Genomic DNA, 20,340 nt, shown 5'->3' on the forward strand with positions numbered 1-20,340 from the left:
ATGCAGTGCCCTTTATATGGTGCCCCAGTAGTAGTCCCCCCCTATGCAGTGCCCTTTATATAGTGCCCCCAGCAGTAGTCCCCCCCCATGCAGTTTTCCCAGTAGTGGTCCCCTTATGCAGGCACCCTGTAGTGATCCCCCCTATCCAGTGCCCCCTGTAGTGGCCCTTCCTATTATTGCCCCCAGTAGTGGTCCCCCGAGTGCAGTGCCTCTAGTAGTAGGCCCCTTTTATAATGCCCCCAGTGGTAGTTCCCCCCCAAGTAGTAGTCCCCAGTAGAGTAGCCCCCCCCAGTAGAGGTCCTCCCAATGGCGCCCCCAGTAGTAGCCATCCCTCCCCCAGTAGAGGTCCCCCCAGTAGTAGCCACCCCCCTCCCCTGTTGTGCAGATAGGTTAAAAAAATATATATATACTTACCTGAATCTCTGCTCCTGCTCGCGACGCTGCTCCCGCCTGGGCTGGCGCGCTCAGCATTATGGGACAGCCGTCATGACGTCAGTCCCATTACCCACTGCAGGAGCCGGACGGAAGTCCGGCTCTTGCAGTGGGTGCTGCAGCAGTCAATGAGAGTCTATCTGACTCTCATTGGCTGCTGTTTAACACACGCATCGCCGCCAGCGCTGGCGGTGATGCATGTGTTATGCACAGCCTGAGCCCGCCTCCTAGCGCTATTGGGCAAGCGCTCAGGGGGAGGGAACGGGCTCAGGTGTGAAGCACAGGACCGGTGCTGGAAGCCTAGCGCCGGTCCTGTGTAAATGTGTAGCGCTGACCGCACTCATTGCGGTCGGCACTACACTGGCTAACTAGGGCGGGCGGGTCGGTACCGTGGCCGGCGGCACCCTCCCGCGCCGCCGGTCCAACGGCGCCCAGGGCACGCACCCCGCTCGCCCTGCCCTAGTTACGCCACTGACCATGATATTCTGATATTTCATGTATAATACTTATAAATTTGGAAAATGTAATCATTTCGGCATTTCCACCAAGATGTTCACATCATAGAATTTCAACAGGAATGACGATTTGTAGAGCAAAGTGCTGTGCTATAAACCAGTCAGTGGAGGATGACGTGATAAGAAGAGTGACAGGGAAACCGTGTTTTCTATTCAATGTTGATTCCAAGTAAGGCCGTACACATCAGAACGTCAGAACGACGTGCATCTCAGCCGACCCAACAGCCGATGGAAAGATATATTTGGACGGCCATACACAGTGCATGATCCGGTGTGCAACCGCGCAATATAACTTTCCATCCTGCATTCACCTGCATGCCGTCGTCAGCAACGTCTTCCCATCTGATAGGCACATCAGAAAGGAAAACATAGCTGACGATGCACATGAACACGAGCTTGAAAGTACACACAGAGTGATATGGATGATATATCACTCTGATCCGTGTATTTTATTTGTTTTACTGTATTTTATTTGTATTATTTTGTGAAAAATACATATTTTTATTTGAATGGGATTGAAATATCGGCGGGTAAACAGTTTACCCGCTGGTTCAAATCCCAAAAGAGGATGCCTGATAGGCTGAAGATCCCGACTGGGGCAGGTAAGTACCCCAACCTCCCTTAGTGGTGCCTAACCCTAACCTCCCCCCAGGGGTGCCTAACCCCCTCTTACCGCTCCCTAAACCTCCCGGGGGAGGGGGGGGTGCCTAACCTTAACCTCTCCCTGGGGGTGCCTAACTCTCCCCCCTAGGGGTGCCTAACCCCCCCCCCCCAAACCTAACCTGGCTAGACTCCCTAATCCTAACCCACCCCACCCATCGGCTAACGCTAAGGGCACCCCGGGCTTGCATCCTCGGCGTTGGGATTAACATAGGCATCGGTATTTCGATGCCTATGTTAAATCCCTTGCAGCAGCCGGTCTCATAACTATATCCCTTTTATTCTATACATTATTTAAATGTTATTAAATACCATAGATTAATACTATTCCTATGTGTCTTAATTACATATTTGCCATGTCAAATCATTAACTTGACATGAGCGCAGAACCACTTTTTGTTTTCTTTGCTTTTTTCTTTTCAATTTTTTTTGGAAAAGTATAGAGAGCTTCCACTAGCTCACGTGGGTTGCTGCTGCGGACATAAATACATTTCATGGTTTGGTATTACGCTTTTTATATACATGCATATCTTTTTTACACTAGTGCCTGACTTTTCCTTTGTTGTTTTATGTACCAAAAATAACCAAGACAGAGATAAGGTAGAGTAAAGGGATGTAGGGTGGAAAAGGATGATAAACCAGACAACACAACAACACTATAATATGGCCCTTCCCAATTTATTTTGAAAAAAAAGGCCATAAACTCTTCAACCCTTTTACTGTAGGGAATTTATTGTTCAGCCAAAGAAACGTGTTAGAACAAGGCCTGTCCCTCCTAGACAAACTGATCAACATATGATCTTACAGGTTCTATGAACTCAAACACCACACACAGAGAGGAGATAACCTGGAGCTTGTCAACAACTCAGCCTCACTACCAAACTTACAGATAAAATAACTGCTATCAATCTGGTTAAACAAATAACACTGCTAAGGAGAGAGAGGTTTCCTCATCCCTCATGTCACACTTGCAGATCTCCTCTACTGCATTATATTCACCTTGTTTTTGTGTTTAGAAAGCCTTACATTGTAGAGCTGGGTATGTCATGAGTAATGCTGGGTACTCACATACTTGCCGACTATTGGCTTCCTTTTCCGGGAGAGCGCTGTCGGGCTTCCATGCGGAGGGGGGGAATTGTTGTGGCAAAAGGGGGCGTGTCACGGCAATGACACATCATTGGGGGCGGAGCTTGGCAGCGATGTTTGAGTCATCGTGGCCCCACGCCCTCTTCACAATGCAGAGGTTAACGGCATTGAGAAGCAGGGGGCGGGGCCACAATGACGCAATTCAGCGTGAATTGCGTCACTGCCCCCCCCGCTGCGGGGGTTTATATCGTAACCATTGGCGAACAGATCGCCGAGAGGCTTGCCTTCCTCTCCTGGGGGCCGAAAGCGGCACCCTATTTTCGGGCCGGATTGGACGAGATATCGGGCACATCGTCTAGTCTGTACCAGATAAATTAGCCACTGCGATCTCCGTTGCAGCATGAGCACTGTGTGTGTCAGGAGAAATACTGTGTTTGAGACAGGTCAGAATTGCTGCATATGCTGCCCGATCTGCATCGATGTTACCGATATTTATGCTGGTGCGTGACATCGGACAGATATGAGTAGACAGCAGTGGGCGTACCTATGTTCGGGTAAGCGTAGGACACATTAGCATACTTTAGCAGCTGTGTTCCGTGCCAAATCGCAGGTGTGATTACATTAGCGTACATCTCTGAATCAGGCCCACAGGAAGGTGAGCAAATACATGTGTACACAAAAGGGAAGAGGGGAATAATGTCTGTGTGTGGTGAACACTGGGGTATACTGTTTATATCGGATGGGCGTACTGTGCATCATCAGTTGAAGAATGGCAACGTTTGGCAAACACATGCAAGTTGCCCAAGTTCTTCTACCAGCGCACCGCAGCCTGTTGTATATGATATGGCTGCGCTTTTACACAGCCAATAAAATATTCAGAAAACGATTTTAGAGAACTGTAATCAGAAAGCACACAGCTCCCTCTGACCCAAGGCATGTTGGTAAATGTGTGTGCCATGATTTTCCTATCACACTCGCACCAATCCTGAGGTCATCTTCCTACTTCAGCTTAGAAAGTGCTAGTACGATCAATGTAATATGACTAAAAATGAAGGAAAAAAAAAAAAGATAGCTAACATCTAATAACATCCACAATGTGAATGAACTAAGCTTCTACATCACATTGCACACCGATCTCATAAAACAATGCTTATAAACGCCTACAGTTACAATGTCTTCCAGAACGTCAATTTCTCTGAAGCCACAAACTACACACAAGGCCAAGTTTTTTGAATGGGAACTAGTATGGAACTCCTATTGAAATGTGACCTGGAGATTGTTGAATGGATCGATATAAATAGTAAAAAAAATATATAGGCCTAATCCACCAGTTCCTGGAAGATTAAATCTTCCTTCGTCCAATGCTGCACTCTGGTGAGTGTGACCTCACAGCCTTTGAAGTCTAGTACTGGGCTTTAATTCCAGATCCTAAATGATAGGAGTTTATAATTCCAGTCCATCTCAAAGTGGTTGTTGAAGAGATCTATGATTCAGATGCTAAAAACATCAGATAAGCCTAAAAGACTGATTAAAGTAGGTATGTAGATTACTTATTTTAGTTCCATTTTTACGTAAAAACAAAAAAATACCCTATGAGGGCGATTCAATACTTTTTTAGGGATTTTAGCTCCTGGGGTAAGTGCTGGGCATGATGCAGCTGTCTGGTTACGACTAGCCCCAAAGCCCTACTTAACAAGGAAATTCTGCTCATATATCAGGAGGCTGCGAGCAGAAATCCGCGATAAGTGCAGCCTCGGCTCGGGGCTAGTGACGGGAAGTAACTGAATAGCTCCCGGGCACTAAGTTCCCGCTAAAGAATTGAATCGCCCCCTATAAGTCCTCTCCTGTGGGGTTTGTTCATATAATATAGATACACACACACACACACACACACACAAAACTTTATTGGGTTGGATACATTTGAATTTTGATCACTTAAATAGTAGCTGCTATTGTGAACTTTGTTTCTGTTTTCCGGCCTCCACTATACAGTCATGTTGGTTACTGATTAAAAATGTCCATGCTGTACTAATTTCATAGGTAATAGCATTACTACAGCCTTTTCTCCAGAGACTGATGTACTGTAAATATTCATTTTCCCACTGCTGCATGCATTGCTTAAGTAACCTATACTTGTGGTCGCTATTGATCTCTCCCTTGTTAATTGGATATATCTAAGCTAGTTCTACCTCTTTATCTCAAAACATCCTGATCAAGCCCAGGAAGAACTAATACACTACATTACTGTACTTCTCACACACACAAATTCATCATGAATAAGCAATTAGAGCCACTATACACACACATCTTCAAATAACAATGGAAAAGATCACAGTCCACTTCAGAATTTTAAGGCCAATGGTCAAGAAAATGTAACTTAATATGTCAAAGGAGTTAAAGAAAATTTGAATATACAAAATAAATATATCACCAAATCAGAAAACACATATTTGTATTTTTACTTGCAAGGCAGCTCCATAGATCACTGTGTTGCAAACGAGTCATAGTAAATGAATGTAAAATAATTAAATTTACATATGCGTTGGGTTTTACCACCAAAACTTTGTTTAATAAATCTCTAAATATGCAATAAAACATACATCAGGGCATTATAAATTGAAGAGTGTGGAGAACAAGGATTTTAGTACTCATCAAGGAAATTAATGAATCATAATGGCAGCTGTCAACAAAAGCATTTAGTACAGTGTCATTAAGCATAATATCTTTTAATGGTTCCAGAAAAGTACTATAAATAAAATTATGTATTTTATTAGTGACAGTTCTTTCATCAGAGAAGATTTATGGTTCATGTCCAATGTTGGAAGCTAATTAGAAGTTTAAAGAAAAGCAGGCAATTCCGCCTCTGCCTAAGCCAGAGGTTACCAAACTCCGCCATTACATTCCAGGTTTTAAGGTTATCCATGCTTGCACACAGGTGACATAATAAGCACAGTCAATTGATCTAACTATCTGGGCTCAAGCATGGATATTCTTAAAACCTAGACTGTAATAGAGTTTAGGCACCTCTGGCCTAAGCCATGGAGAGATGGACAGAACAAGTGTATTATCAAAATATCTAAACCAAAAGTCAATTTTCTGTACCACAGAAGACTCCTAGAAAAGCAACAGCAGTGACAGCAGAAAAACTTTCCATATAGGAGGAGTTTGGTTTCGAGAATGAAAGCACCAAATCGTGGCAGGAATGAATAGATGGCCTGAAGTTAGAAAAAAATAAACTTTTAGAACTGGGATAGTTGCCATATGGCCCTGGAGCAACAGCTTCATTGCTAGAAGCAGGTGCACGTTTCTCTAGGAAGTGCCGATTGTCACACTGAGTTTTTGTATGTGCTCACATTATCTTGCAATATAGTAATTCTACAATAGCCAGTCATCATGGCTGTGTAACATGAATACGGCGTTTAATGTAACAAACAAGAGATTAGATTTCTGTAAGGGATACAAGACATTTGATAGTAAAGGGCATTGATCAGTCTGTCCTCTTAGAGCTGTGCACCATCATAACCAGGAAAAGCACCTTTTATAATAATGTAGATATACAGTATAGAGCGTTCTAGAACTCTCTACTTAGTGGAACAATTGCGGTTCTCTTCCAGGGCTTATTGAAATGAACCACTCATGGTTACTACATGTGTCAGAGAGAATGGTAATCCAATTATACATATAAAAACAAGTTGGTGCCAGCCTGTGTGACACTGAACAAACTTGGCTATGTAACTAAAGAAGATTACAAAACAAAGGCTATGGCTGGGGTTAGATCTATTAATTACAGGGTAAATATAACCCTAAGAAAAATGACCTTTTGAGGATAGTAGTGGTTGAAATGCAGTATACCACAAAGGCTAAGGGGTCTAGTTAAACCTAATAATGGCATTTCCCCAGCATCTCTAGATGGAGAAAGCAAGACACTGCACTAAAAATGTGGAGAATTCACAGATGTTTCCGCCTATCAGATTCCTGCAGCCCCCATAGGTTATAATGGGGGCTTCACAGGAATAATATTCATAGAGATGATAGAAGCTTCACTTATTTCATCTTTTGTTCAACACATATAATGCCATCTCTGCATAGAATTATGTATACTCAATGAAACAAGAGCAGATTGTGGGAATACTATGGCCCGTATTCAATTAGAGGCGAAAAGCTGAGATCAGCGATAAGCGCAATGTTTTCACCTCATTCACCTGTTTTGAGGCATAGTTATCGCGTACATTCACAATGCGCGCTCGCCCTATTCAATTGCAAAACAGGCGAAAAACGCGGATGTGCAAATGGCGAAACTAGCGAAAAGGACTTTTTGGTGGGAAATCAGTGTGTACCCCCCAAAAAGCGTAAGGGACCTTGGTAATCAATATAGAAGTGTACCAATAGCTGTAATAAAAAGTATTTTGGGTTTCTAAGTTGAGTCAAAGGGCTGTTATATACAATTTTGCATTAGTGTGAAAAAATTATATAAAGCAATATCTTTGGTGAAAAACAATTGCTGTAGTTAAATTGGGGGTACATGTAAATGGGTACTAGTATATTTTGTAGTTAATAAAGTGCATTTAAAAAAAAACTTTATATAAAAACAGCTGCTGCAGCCTCCTGCAATCCTAAAAACACCTGTCCCATCCATACAGCACCCCAAAATACCCAACCCAATACTTAAAACCTATTTTCACACTTTTTACATTTTCACCCAAAAATGACATTCATTTTTTAGGGGTACTAAGATTTCTATTTTTTTTTTGCCTAATTAGTTATTAGGGGGGTGCCCAATGGGTTCTGAACCAAGGCCCTCATTCATAGCCGCACGCTCTGAACGAGGGCCGCCCTCCATGAAAATGGAGCGTCCTCCTGGACGCTCGTATAGCTGTGGGTCACCACCCACAGCCTATACGAGCATGCATTTTGATGGCCACGATGGTCGTGACCATCGCGACCATCGAAACTGCGAGCCGGAGCCTGCGGTTGAGGTTTTCAACCGCAAGCTCCGGAGTGATTTTGGCTCTATCAGAGCCAAAATCACTCCCACTGACATCACTAGTGATGTCAGTGGGCCGGCTTCTGACGGGAGGCGTTCCCGTGGGAACGCCCCCGTCAGGGAGGCATGCCCCCGGCACGCCCACCAAAGGGGGCATGCTGTCAATCAACATCGACAGCACGCCCCCTTTGATCAGACACAACGAGCGAAGGACTTTCCTTCGCTCGTCGCGTCTGGCGCATGCGCACGACGGAGCTCCCTCCATCGTGCGCATGCTCAGTGCATAACATCGACCCACTTGCGAGCAGACAGCCGCTCGCAAGTGGGTCTGAATCAGGCCCCAAGTCCCCACATTTTTACTCAAAAATAGGGATTTTTGCACATCTTTTCTCCTGCCTTTGGGTAGAGAAACTTTTTCGCATGTTTTTGCCTAAGAAGTTTTCGTACAGGCGAAAACTTCCTGGAAATGAATAAGCCGATACTTCGGAAACTGGTGAAAACCGCACATCGGCAAAATCTTTTCACCAATAATCATCCTTTTCTGCAACTCTCGCTCCTTTTACCCATGACTGCAACAAGTGATATGTGTGCAGACGGCCTACCGCACACCTTATATCCCCACCAAACCAGCACACGGCATATATTTCATGGACTACGCGCTGCCGACGTCAAATGTAGGAGGTGGTCAAAATAATATATCTATTATACAGCAGCAGTCAATCACAATTTTGGACTGTTTGCCGAGACTGAGCTATGCACTCACATAAAATAGGCCGGCAAAAAAGTAAAAAAAAAAATAATAATACAGAGTAACAAAGATAGATAATCCTGCACTCACATCTCAAAAAGTTCCATACACTGGGGTGCAGATAATCCTGCACTCACATCTCAAAAAGTTCCATACGCTGGGGTGCTTCCTCAGGAGCCACAGGGGGAGATGCAAGAAGCTCAGAAGCGGTATCAGCGCACTTTATGTGTGCTGATACCGCTTCTCCCCGATGTATGATCGGGGGGTTTGGCAGTAAATGACAAGGGTGCTATGCGATACAAGATAGCAGCGCCGATAGCCTGGGCCATATATGAACGGTCTGAATGCCTGACCGTTCGGCCCGCTTTAGATGTCGCTATCGACACCTACAGCCTGGCGCTGCCCTATCCCCACAGCAGGGACAGCGCTGTCCCTGCTGCGGTGGCTGCTGGCTCCAGGCTGCACGCGGGGATCTTGCGATACGTGCGAGATCCCGCGCAATCTCAGTAGAGCCGGCTGGGACTGAGAGACAGCGCATCAGCACTAGGCTGCTGCGCTGCGGTATCTAGCTGGTAGTGCCGGAGGGGGGAGTTATCGCTCCCCCGCTCTGGACGATGAGATGTTTAAACATCTCATCGGTAGTGCACATTAAGTGCCGCTATAATACATCTACACCACAGTGTTTTATTTTCATGCCAGTCAGCCCAAAGAAAAATAGAAGTCAAAATCGACGCTTTGATCCTGCAGGACCTTTGTCAAGACATAAGCCACTTCACATCAGCAGCAACCAAATTCATGCCCTTCTCTTGATAAAAGGCTTATCTGAATTATCCAAGGTGTCAGATCACTCAGGTGTGAATAACTGGACCAACATGGAAACACCAAAAATCTGATAACTGCAGCAAAATCACCAGACTGAAAAGCGAGGGAGGCCATCCAACACGTTTTGTTGCAAAGACTTTGCACCCTTCATCACCGCTGTCAAAGTCCTTGCCAGGTAACAGATGACTCCTATATGTAATAGTCTTTGTTATCTTTACTACATAGACTTACAAATTAATCCTCTATCGATACCACAAAATCAATTGCATACAATGAGAAACTACTATGCAGAACATACAGTAAGTAGACTAGGTAGACTAGGCAGACCAGACAGTAACCAAGATGACCGAAAGCATGTTCACATGGCTAATGCCTGGTGAAATACTGCATCCAAGAGCTTGGTTAAGTTTTTGGAATGCCTGCATATTGTCAAGCCTGAGGGTAGGTTTGTGTTGGAACAGGCATAAAGGGTTGAAAAGGATATTTGAGAGGCGCGAGGGAACTTAGGAGGCTTGAGCAAGGGCCTCCTCATCTAATGATGTGAAGATGTAGAGATATGGCAGTGGATGATGGGCCCGAAGGCAAGGACAGGAATAGAGTGTTTATTGAACAGCAGGTTGTAATGGAACTGAATATAGAAATACTGAATGAATGGGCAGAATCGGATTGGGAACGATGATGCTGGATTGAGAGCTGGATTGGTTTGAGACAGATGTAAATAAACGGAAGAACTTGATGAATTAGACTCCTATGTTGAAGAATTGATTAACTTGATCGGTTTGAGACCGATGTTGAATAACTTAATTGATGAAAGTCTGATGTTGATGAAGATCGGTTGGGACCAATGTTGATGGTTTGAAGTACTTAATTAATACAAGTCTAATGTTGGAAGCACCAGATGAGACCAATGGTTGGAAGCATCGGCGAAAACGATGGTGGCTGTATGAACAAGTCTCAGTGGTAAAACCAGACTGGTGTGCAAGGTGGTATAGGACAGAGGTTCTCAAACTCCGTCCTCAGGACCCCACACAGGTCACATTTTCCAGGTCACCCATTAAGTGCACAGGTGTACTCATTACTCACCAACACATTTTAAAAGATCCACAGCTAATTATATTACTTGTGATTCTGTGAGGAGACCTGGAAAACATGTACTGTTTGGGGTCCTGAGGACCGAGTTTGAGAACCTGTGGTATAGGAGACTTGTTTACCAGATCAAGGAACTGGATATAACGGACTGGGGCCGTTCAGATACAGAGTACCTGGGAGCTCAGGAGCCGATTCAGACCCGCTCGCTAGGATGCGATCGCTCATAGCTGGCCGATTTTTGCAATCTACGCATGCATCGCAATGCGCGTGCGCGAACCAGTGCGAACGCTCGGGAAGGGATCGCTTGCTGCGCATAGACAGCCCAGTAGAGTGAGTGACAGGAGAAGCCGTTTGTGGATGATGACAGGGGTAGTCCACTAGAAACGGGGGAGTGGAGGTGCGAATGCTGGCGTGCCCGAGTGTCTCGACGCCGTTTCAGAGGCGTGCCAAAATTAAAAGGCAGCGTCATAGTACACGTCATTTGGTTGTATTTCACTCTGAAGTGATCGCAGTGCTTGCGGCAGGGTATAGTTAACCTTAAGCGCTGCGATCGCATCTGATGGTGCTCGATGTACCACTGGTTTCATACACTTCCAGGAGATGCCGTGCGCAAGCTGGTGTCTTATGAATGGCTGGTGGGCGTCTGCATACACAAAGTGATCACACGCCTAGACACAGTGGGTGTGCTAATGTCTTGTCGTGCGATCGCCTGCTTTGCTGGGCGTGAGCTGGATTTGCATATGCAGGGTGCGAGCGAACGTATCTAGCGAGCGGGTCTGAATGAGCTCCTGAGTACTGAGCTGTAACCTCAGCAAGAAGCGACGTTGTACTGGCACAGAGGCCAGTCTGGAAATGGAATTTATAGGGGGGGGATCCGCAGGGGTTGAATGCTGCAATCAGTGTGTCTGGGAGCAGTGCTCTGAGTGGAGGAAGAGCGTCAGGTGACAGAGTCCAACATGGCTGTGCCCATACTGTTGTTTAGCAGGGAACTCTGGCATGCAGCCTGTTGTGAGCAAGGGGTTGCGGAAAGCCATCTCCATGCTCAGTGATAGGACACTGAGCGGATGGGGCAGGAGCAGCACAGACAGACCTCAGCACCAGCCGCGAGCGATGTGCAGCATGAGCGGACCTCTGTGCTATCCTGGAGTGATGCATAGCGCGAGTGGACCTCAGCGTTAGCCTGGACAGGCACCGGAGCGGTAACAAATTGGTTTTAATAGTCCAGAGCGTGACACATATTAGGTTCAATTTTAAAATCACACAAAAATAAACTAGTAATTGCTTTTTTTCTGATGTCTTCTGTAAGCCACATTTGTCAGTCTGCTGTGCTTTTAGTAAAATTGTGTATGGATGTTATAGCTTAGGGGGGGAAATCAATTCAGTGTGTTTGACACGATATGCCATTCCGGAACGGTAACATCTCGCCCGCCGGCATTGCAAGTTTTCCCCTGCTCCCCCATAGAGGTGCCATGGAAAATTTGCACCGTCGGAGCACATCATATATGCACCGTCGGAGCACATCATATTGAATTTAATTCCTCTTTTAGTAACCATAATGTCTCCAATGGAAACTTTTTTTTAACTTGTACTTTGCATTTGGTCATATATTTTTTTCACAACAGTCATAAACCCAACAAATGTTTTGACACATTAAAATGTAATGTAATAGATCACAACAACAACAACAACCTATGTTTTGCATAATCACCCAAGTAAACAATTCATTTGAAATCAATGGTTTAAAACAAGGACACATTATACAAGCATTTAAGAAGCTCTGAAAAAAAGTCATCTTGTGTAGACAAGCTGGGCTGACTTGGAATGGCCTTTGCACCATAAAATAAACAGAGATGCAGGGGGTTGGAAATGCTTATATCTCTCATCCCCCTTATCCTTGTGTGGAGATGTATCTGTTCTGATGTCAACAAATGGAGGAGTCAGAGCACTGCACACCAGAGGGTGGTGGTGGGGGAGTGGGAGTATACTTCTAGGCAGAAGTTGGAGGAACGACAACCAAAAAAAGAATATTCTCTGTGCTTACTTGCACAGATAAGCAGACATAACTAATACGTTATCATTTTTTCTTACAATGCTAAGCCTCAACTGTTTTACATGCAGCCAAGTATACACCTGAGGGTGTGCACAACTGCCCTAGAAACCAGTTCTCTGCACTCTTTACTTTTTCCTTGTGTACATATGTGGATGAGGAAGAGGGAGTTTGTACAGAGGAGTGGTGGGTGGGTATTCCTGGTAATATCTGCTCTCTATGAAGCAGAGTGGTGTGCCAACGTAGCCCCAAAAGTGACAATAGCAATGATGACAAATCTAAACCTACTAGGTACTTATATACCTGAAAAATAAATAAAATAATAATAATAATAATAATAATAATAAATTGCTTGATTTTGTGGTAAACATAAGAAAATGTGCTTTTATATCTTAGACACAAATTGAGTTTTGCATCCAAATCAGCCAATGTACATAACCCAATGCACTAGTTCAGTAAGTTTTGAAAGGTCACATCATTGATTCACCAATGCAAAAGGCAAGTATTACCAGCAGGTTAGATTTACTGTGGCATACGCAGCAAAACATAATATATATTTGTATTTTTCATATACTGTTTTCATTACACTGAATAATTTATTTTACATCTATGAATAAATCAGCACCACCACTTATCAATGCCTTACTAATTTAGACACTTTGAAGCCTATTAAATCCTTTTACCATTATACCATTGGGAAGAGAATTACGTAATAGACACTTATTCTTGCTCAGCCCCCATATATCCATATTTATAAGTTTGTACTCGTTTGTAAACCCATGTACCGTGGTGTAAAAATCCTAATTATCAGCAGCTGTATGGTGCAGAGTAATACCTCGGGGATCTTCCCAGTACATTTAAACCAGAACTATTAATTGTGTCTGTGAGAGATTCTACAATACTGCCTGTCTAATAAAGTGACACAATGATAAACAGGGAATCCTCTACCTAGGGAACTGTACTGTAGTAGCTCAGCATACACAAACGCATCCCAGAATAAGTTATACTTGATGCAATTTATTTTATTAAGGTATACCATACTTGCCTACCCTCCCGGAAGTCGCGGGAGACTCACGGTTTTTCGAGTAACCCCCAGCATCCCCGAAAGGTGAAGTGGGCAGAATAGGGAGATTATTACCGGGGTTCTGCGGGTCTGTGCATTGGGGGCAGGGCCTAATGATGCGACTATGAGAATCGCATCATTTAGCCGAACCCCTATTTAAAATATACGTAGTTCGCGGCAAATTCCCACGAGGGGCGGGGCTTAATAACACGAACCGGCCGCCCACCTGCTTCTTCTCCCCAGGCTTCTACTGGGGAGGAGAAATATAAGTCGCCAAGCATGAGGTGTACCCATCAGCTACACAGTGAAGGCAGTCAATTGGTCGGATGAGATTACAGCCTATCAATCCAGTATAAGTTACTGTAGCTTAACCCCTCAGTGATATGACTAGTTCCCAGTTAGGAAATAGGCAGAATATTGGATTTAACCACAATATTCCTAGCTCCTATGTACAGGTGACAAACACTACGGGCCTCATTTACTAACGAGTTTTATCACCAAAACAAGTGATGTCACTGTGTATGATAAATGGTTCTCCAGCCAATCAGCTCCCAACTGTCAACTGTTAGAAAAATGACAGTTGGGAGCTGATTGGCTGGAGAACCATTTATCATACACAGTGACATTTATCACTTGTTTTGGTGATTAAACTTGTTAGTAAATGGGGTCTATATTGACAATTGTAAAGCACAGTGGGGTATGCTGGCTCTATATAAATAATGGTATTAATAATAAGAATAATTTGGGCAGTAAGTCAGTTAATGAAGCAGTCTCGCTATTACCTGCATGAGAACATGTTATACTAGGTAACTTGAATCTTTTATAAGCGAGCGCAGATATTGCCAACAGGGCAATGCAGAATCTCTCTGGCTTATTTAACTGGTAGTAACAGATTTTAATTTATATTTTGCACCAGATTTATAAATATGAATAGCCGTCGCTGGATCTCCTCCGCTTCAAGTGGCAATCATGCATGCACTTATTGCTTGAACTCCTGGCTGGCAATGTTAGGCTGCTGGTGAAAACTAGAAAGACACTGCTTAGGGGTAGATTTACTAAAGTACGGATATATAGAAGTAGAGGTGTTGCCCATAGCAACCAATCAGATTCTAATTTTCATTTATCTAGCACATTCTAGAAGATCTAGAATTTAATTGGTTGCTTTGGGCACTTCTATAAACCCGCACTTTACTAAATATACCCCTTAGAATCAAGATTTGTTGAAGCGGGTTACTGCACCTCTCCTCTATGTTAGTAGATAGCCCGTCATGACTACTGTTTACGAGTGAGGGTAAAGCTGCCCACACACATAGCGATATTTTACCCGATCTGGCCTGTTCCGACACATTGGATCGACAGATCGTGTAATATATGGCCAAATCGTGAATAAATAGTGAGTCCCCACTCATGATTGCGATGCGATGCGCGTCCTCGCTGGTCGCACATCGCATTGTCAGATCTGCCGTGCAGTAGGGCAGATCTGACGCAATGCACTGTAAAAAGTCTGGATGTAGGAGAGATCGTATGAAGATTGGACACCAAATCATGTGCAGAGCTGCCGGGGAGAGTTTCAAGGGAAATCGTACACATTGGCTGATCGTGAGCACATCGCTATGTCTGTGGGCACCTTTAATCTGAAGGCACTTTGTTTTATCTTTCATGAAAATACTGTATGAATACCCAGCATTTTATGAATACAGGGCCTGATTCAGAGCCGGACGCTCTGACCAGAATCAGTGCCCTCCTACCTAAAAATGGAGCGGCCTCCTGGCCACTCGCATAGCTGTGGGTGACCACCCACAGCATATGCGAGCAGCCAAAAAGATGGTTGCGATGGTCAAGACCATCGGGCTTGCGACGAGACCCTTGTGGTAGGGTCTCGGTGACCGCAAGCCCAGGAGTGATTTTGGCTCTATCAGACGGTAGCCGTTCCCATGGGAACGCCTCCGTCTGGCAGCCACGCCCCCGGCACGCCCACCAAAGGGGGCGTGCTGTCAGTCACCATCGACAGCACGCCCCATTTGGTGCGAGACCCGGAGCGACAGCTTGGCTGTCGCTGTCCGGGTCTCGCGTATGTGCACGACGGAGCTCCCTCCGTCGTGTGCATGCGCATTGGGGTAACATCGACCCGCTTGCGAGCGGGTCTGAATGACCCCCACAGTCACAGTGCAGCATGATATCATATGCAGAGCATATCAACCATTTGGACCGATTTACAGTAAAATTCGATCATGTGTGCTAGTGGACAGACCCACACAAAACATAAATCACATTGTAAAACACAAGATTCCATTTATTGTACTGCAACCATTGTTGGCAAGAATAAGTGTTTGTATAAGTTACATTGGAACACAGTGCACTATTCACAAAATAAGGTGTTTCTGTGAGAGAATAAATAGCTTTATAACTGGTGTAAAAGTTAATGCTACGGCTTTATACTGGGCAGGAGGGATTTGGCAAGTACGCTGTACACGATAAGACCTGTTCCATTTTGGGCCCAGTGCCAGATTTGCTATACGTTTGTCAAAAATCCAAAACAATTTATATATACGCTTTTATAGAAGTACAAACTCTCCAGATGTTGGACTACGACTCCCAGCATGCTATGGGAGCCAGCAGGAAGAAGGGATCTAAACAGATGTTGTCCAGACTGGAGTCACACCGGCGGTTCATGCCTATTCCATATTTTTTAGATCCTATATGGGCAAAGTATAACCGCAATTATACCATCACCTACATATTATTATAGGGTGAGGTGAGCAGAGGGCATGAGGCCTGATTCAGAGATGGACGCTAATGTGATCGCAGCTACGATTTCGTACGGAACACAGCTGCGAAAATATGCTAATGGTTCAAAAGATCACCCTAGCATAGGGACGCCCACTGCTACCTTCTTACCTGCGTACGACGTCACTTAACCGGCACATATATCGGTAACATTGGTGCACAAGGAGCGGGCATCTTGCCCTTAAGGCAGGTGTGAGCAACTGCAGACTCGGCGGCTCTCCTGACACGAAGAGGGCTCTCATGCTGCATACGAGATTGCAAAGGCTAATTTATGCACGCTCATGTAACAGCGTTTACACACCTGACCGCCCCACCGTTACCACCCCCAAACGCTGACAACCTGTCAGTCACTTTGCGATGGGATTGTCACGGCCAGGGTATTTCAGCATGGCGCTAGGCGAGTGTTACCTGTGAGGTCATTGTGGCGCGGGCTGTCTGGTGGCGGAGCTGGTGTCTGGCGGGGGGCTTTGGCTGCGCGCGTTGTTGTGCGGGCCTGTTGTCACTCTGCGCTGGTAAGGCCTGGCGGCGTCTCCATTCCGTTTGGCATGGGCGCCGCCATCTTGCCTTCTGGCCATGTGATGCGGCTGGCCAATCCTGGTGAGTCACATGTTCCCTCCGGCCAGTAACAGCACGGCATGGGGTATTTAGGAAGGGTCAGTGCCTTCCTTCTTTGCCAGTGCAACGTGTATCTCAGCCTAGCTGAGAGGGAGTTCTCTGTGCTTACCTGTTCCTGTGAATTCGCTGTCTGCCAGTCTGCCTGTCAGCTCCTAGCTCCCACTGGACTACCCCGCTTCCTCCATCACCCTTGCCCATACCTGAGTGCCTAAGCCTGCTGACATCCTGCGCTTCTGTTCACTACCTGCAAACCTGGCTTGATTATTTTCAGTTTCACTACCTGCACACCTCTAATTATTTCTACTTGGACATTAACCCTTCTACTCCCACCACAGAACTCTTGTGCACATTTATATATTCCTGGACTTTTATTTACTGCCATTATATGTCTACTCAAGCACTTATTAAAAATCCTAGTTTTATTTTCAAATCTGCTTCTGTGTTCGCTCCTGCTACCACCCCGGGTCCACAAACAACCCAGAACATCACAGGGATCCTCTGTGCGTCCGTAACTGCAATGTGATCACTGCATACGCGGATTGCGGCTTATACACATGTGAAATGCAAACAATCGCTCGATCTGCGTGAAAATCACATTAACGTCCAATCAGGCCCATGGACTGCAGCCAACTAACTTACACAGTCCCAATGAGGAATACATGTAGTCATTACTTTCACTCAATCCATCAACTAAAAAAAACAAGTGAAGACACATTCTATTAATGTGCATGTTTTGCAGTGTTGATAGATGTTTAGTTTAAAAGATAACCATAGCAATTCAGTGCATGCACTCTGCATGGTAATTCAACTGCTGTTTAATTATAAGAAAGATGTTTTATTTACACAATTATTCACAGAGAACACATTTTTCAAAATAAATAATATGCAAACATTTCAGAGATCATTTGCAAAAACAAAACACAAAAAAATAACAAATTAAATAATTAAGTCAAATAAGGCATTAATAGAATTTGATTTTAGTAGTGGCAAAATGCAGGCACGCAGCAGCATTAATCTTGCATCCGCTGTGACCTCCTATACTGTGCTTTAAAGAAGTCATATTAGGTTTTCGATATTTAAAAAAACAAATTCATTTTTTTGTATGTTAGGTTATCACAGAGGCATTTCCTGGGGGGTCTGCCAGGTGTCAGCAGATTAAAACAATGAACAAAATACCATTCAAAACCAAGTTTTACAGAATATTTATTAAAAGACCTGATATCTTTTATTCCAAAAAAATCATGATTAGGTTATCTGGAAATACACATTCCAGTTTAATAGTTTTATGGCTACAGGACAAGGATCTCCCCAGATTCAAGGCAGCACATACCAAACATAAATATGCCAATCTTCTTGACCAGTTTGGTCAAAGCAACAGTCTTTAACAATAAAGTAAGATTTGGAAAGAAAACATAGAAAATCTTGGTTGGCAAATCACCCAAACAACAAATATGAATCTCCTTGAGGTCTGTGGCCCATTTTGTAAAAGCAACCAGATCATTGTTTTGTGATGATTTATTAGAAACAAAATAAGTAAATTGTGTACAAGAATCCTTTCAAAACAAAGATAGCATTGCATTAACATTTCAGCTTTCAGTATGTTTACTATGTGTATACCACAAAAAAATAACTGAAAACATCAACAAACAAAACTGCACCTTTTACAGTACGTTCATCCCAAAGCCACCTTCACCGTCATAAGCTGCAATCACTGGGTGAAGCGTACAGTACAGAGACATTTATGCTGCTGGTTATTAGAAACAGATTTTACCCCACCCTCCGACTTCAAAGCATGAACTATAAAACAGGCTAAAAGCAAGCATGGGCATGAGGGTTTTCTCATGGTGTTTGAAGCAGAAGCACAGAACAAAACAGAAAAAGCCTTTTGTAAACTGAACCTAAAAAAAGAAAAAGAAATGTATGTACAGCTGGCATTTTTATTCAACCAATATTGGCATGCATTGTGGTCTGAGATCTACATCTTGGCACTGCGAGTGCTGGAGGTGGGGAATATTTAGCTAGGTTGAAGTCACAGAGGGAATAACTACAATCACCTCAATGAATGAATTATAGAGGAAGGTTTCTGTATCATTTACTCAGCTAGGTAAAATAGCTTTCTTTTATGATGGGGTCAGGAAAAGGGGTACATGCATTAGGGTCCAGACAAGCTTTAGTACAATGTTACTTGGAGGTTTACTCTGTTCCAATTAACATATAACATTCAGTAAACGAGAAAACTGGCACATAGGGGCCTATGTATCAAGCTGATTTTTACATAAAATTATGCAGAAACTGCAGTTTCTGCATAATTTTATGTATCGATCTTATGTACTAATGACACAATGCAGAAGATTTTCCAGAAATCTCCGGCAAAGTGCTAATTAGCTCTGCAAAGCTTTTCGGAGTTTAGTCCCAGTAGTTTACACCATCTTCAGATGGTGTAAACTACTGTAAGCCTATGATGGCTCCAAGGGCAGGAGAGAGATCGTTCGATCTCTCCCCTGCACCCACTGGCCGGCCCCGGAAGCCGACACTGCGAGTGCTCCCGCTCTGGGTTCGCAACCCGCTCCTTCCCTATGGGAAAAAGTCCCGGGTTGCGAAGAGGGATCTTTTCGGATCCCTCCGCCCCTGTCCTGCTCCTTCTGCCAGACGGCGGGGCTCTTGTGCGCATGCGTGACCTGTACAAGCAGTAAAAAGCGTCAGCTGTCTCTGCGCCAGAGCAATGATGAATTGCTCTGGCGTGAGTTAGAATGTTAATTATCAGGGTCCGTTCAGATCCTGATAATTAACATCATGATTAGGTCTCTAAAAATGACAATATTCCTGGCGAGATGGATACAAAATAATCGCGGCAGTACATAAACCCCATAGTGAGAAACTTGATGCAAAATTATATTGGCATTATATGGAAACTAAATAGTTTACCACATATGCTATAAGCTCATCATGGTACACTGGATTTCTCAGTGTACAGTCAGAATTACATAGCAGGTATTTTCTGAGATATCATTAAAAATACCTATACACCACTAGAAGTGACATTGCTAGACAGTATCAAATTCTGCACTTGTAACTTCAATGGTGACGCTGCATTGACATGACAGAACCATTAATAATGTATATTTCCTGTATATATGGTCACTATGTCAGTGTCAGCAGTTGTTTAGATGATTTATTATTCTGCTGTACACTGCATAAATCACTTTTTATTGTATTATAAAAGAACAGGCAGGGAAAGCAACTTTACCAACACTAATAATCCACACGTGGCCAATTATATAAAATAGTTTCTACTTCAGTTATAACATAACAAATACTGTATTGAGGATTCACTTGTTAGATGGCAGTTTAGAGAGATAAGAAGTCACCAAAATAATCCTTGATGTGCTACATAGACCAGCAGGGGCTGAACCATCTCCACTCCTCTTACCATCAGTCCCAGCAGTATAAGCAAAGGTCACCAAACCAGAGGCAATCTCTCCACTAGTGTAA

The 20,340-nt window shown here is 44.0% G+C and overlaps 1 protein-coding gene across 2 annotated transcripts in view; it reads right to left on the reverse strand.

The window, feature by feature from the left end:
• The window catches only part of SEMA4B (semaphorin 4B), a 273,822-nt gene that overhangs the window by 39,448 nt on the left and 214,034 nt on the right, over positions 1–20,340 (reverse strand). The gene's annotated exons all lie outside the window — the stretch shown is intronic.

The sequence above is a fragment of the Taudactylus pleione genome, unplaced genomic scaffold, assembly GCF_031769625.1.
Source record: "Taudactylus pleione unplaced genomic scaffold, aTauple2 ptg000129l, whole genome shotgun sequence".
NCBI classification, from domain to species: Eukaryota; Metazoa; Chordata; class Amphibia; order Anura; family Myobatrachidae; genus Taudactylus; species Taudactylus pleione.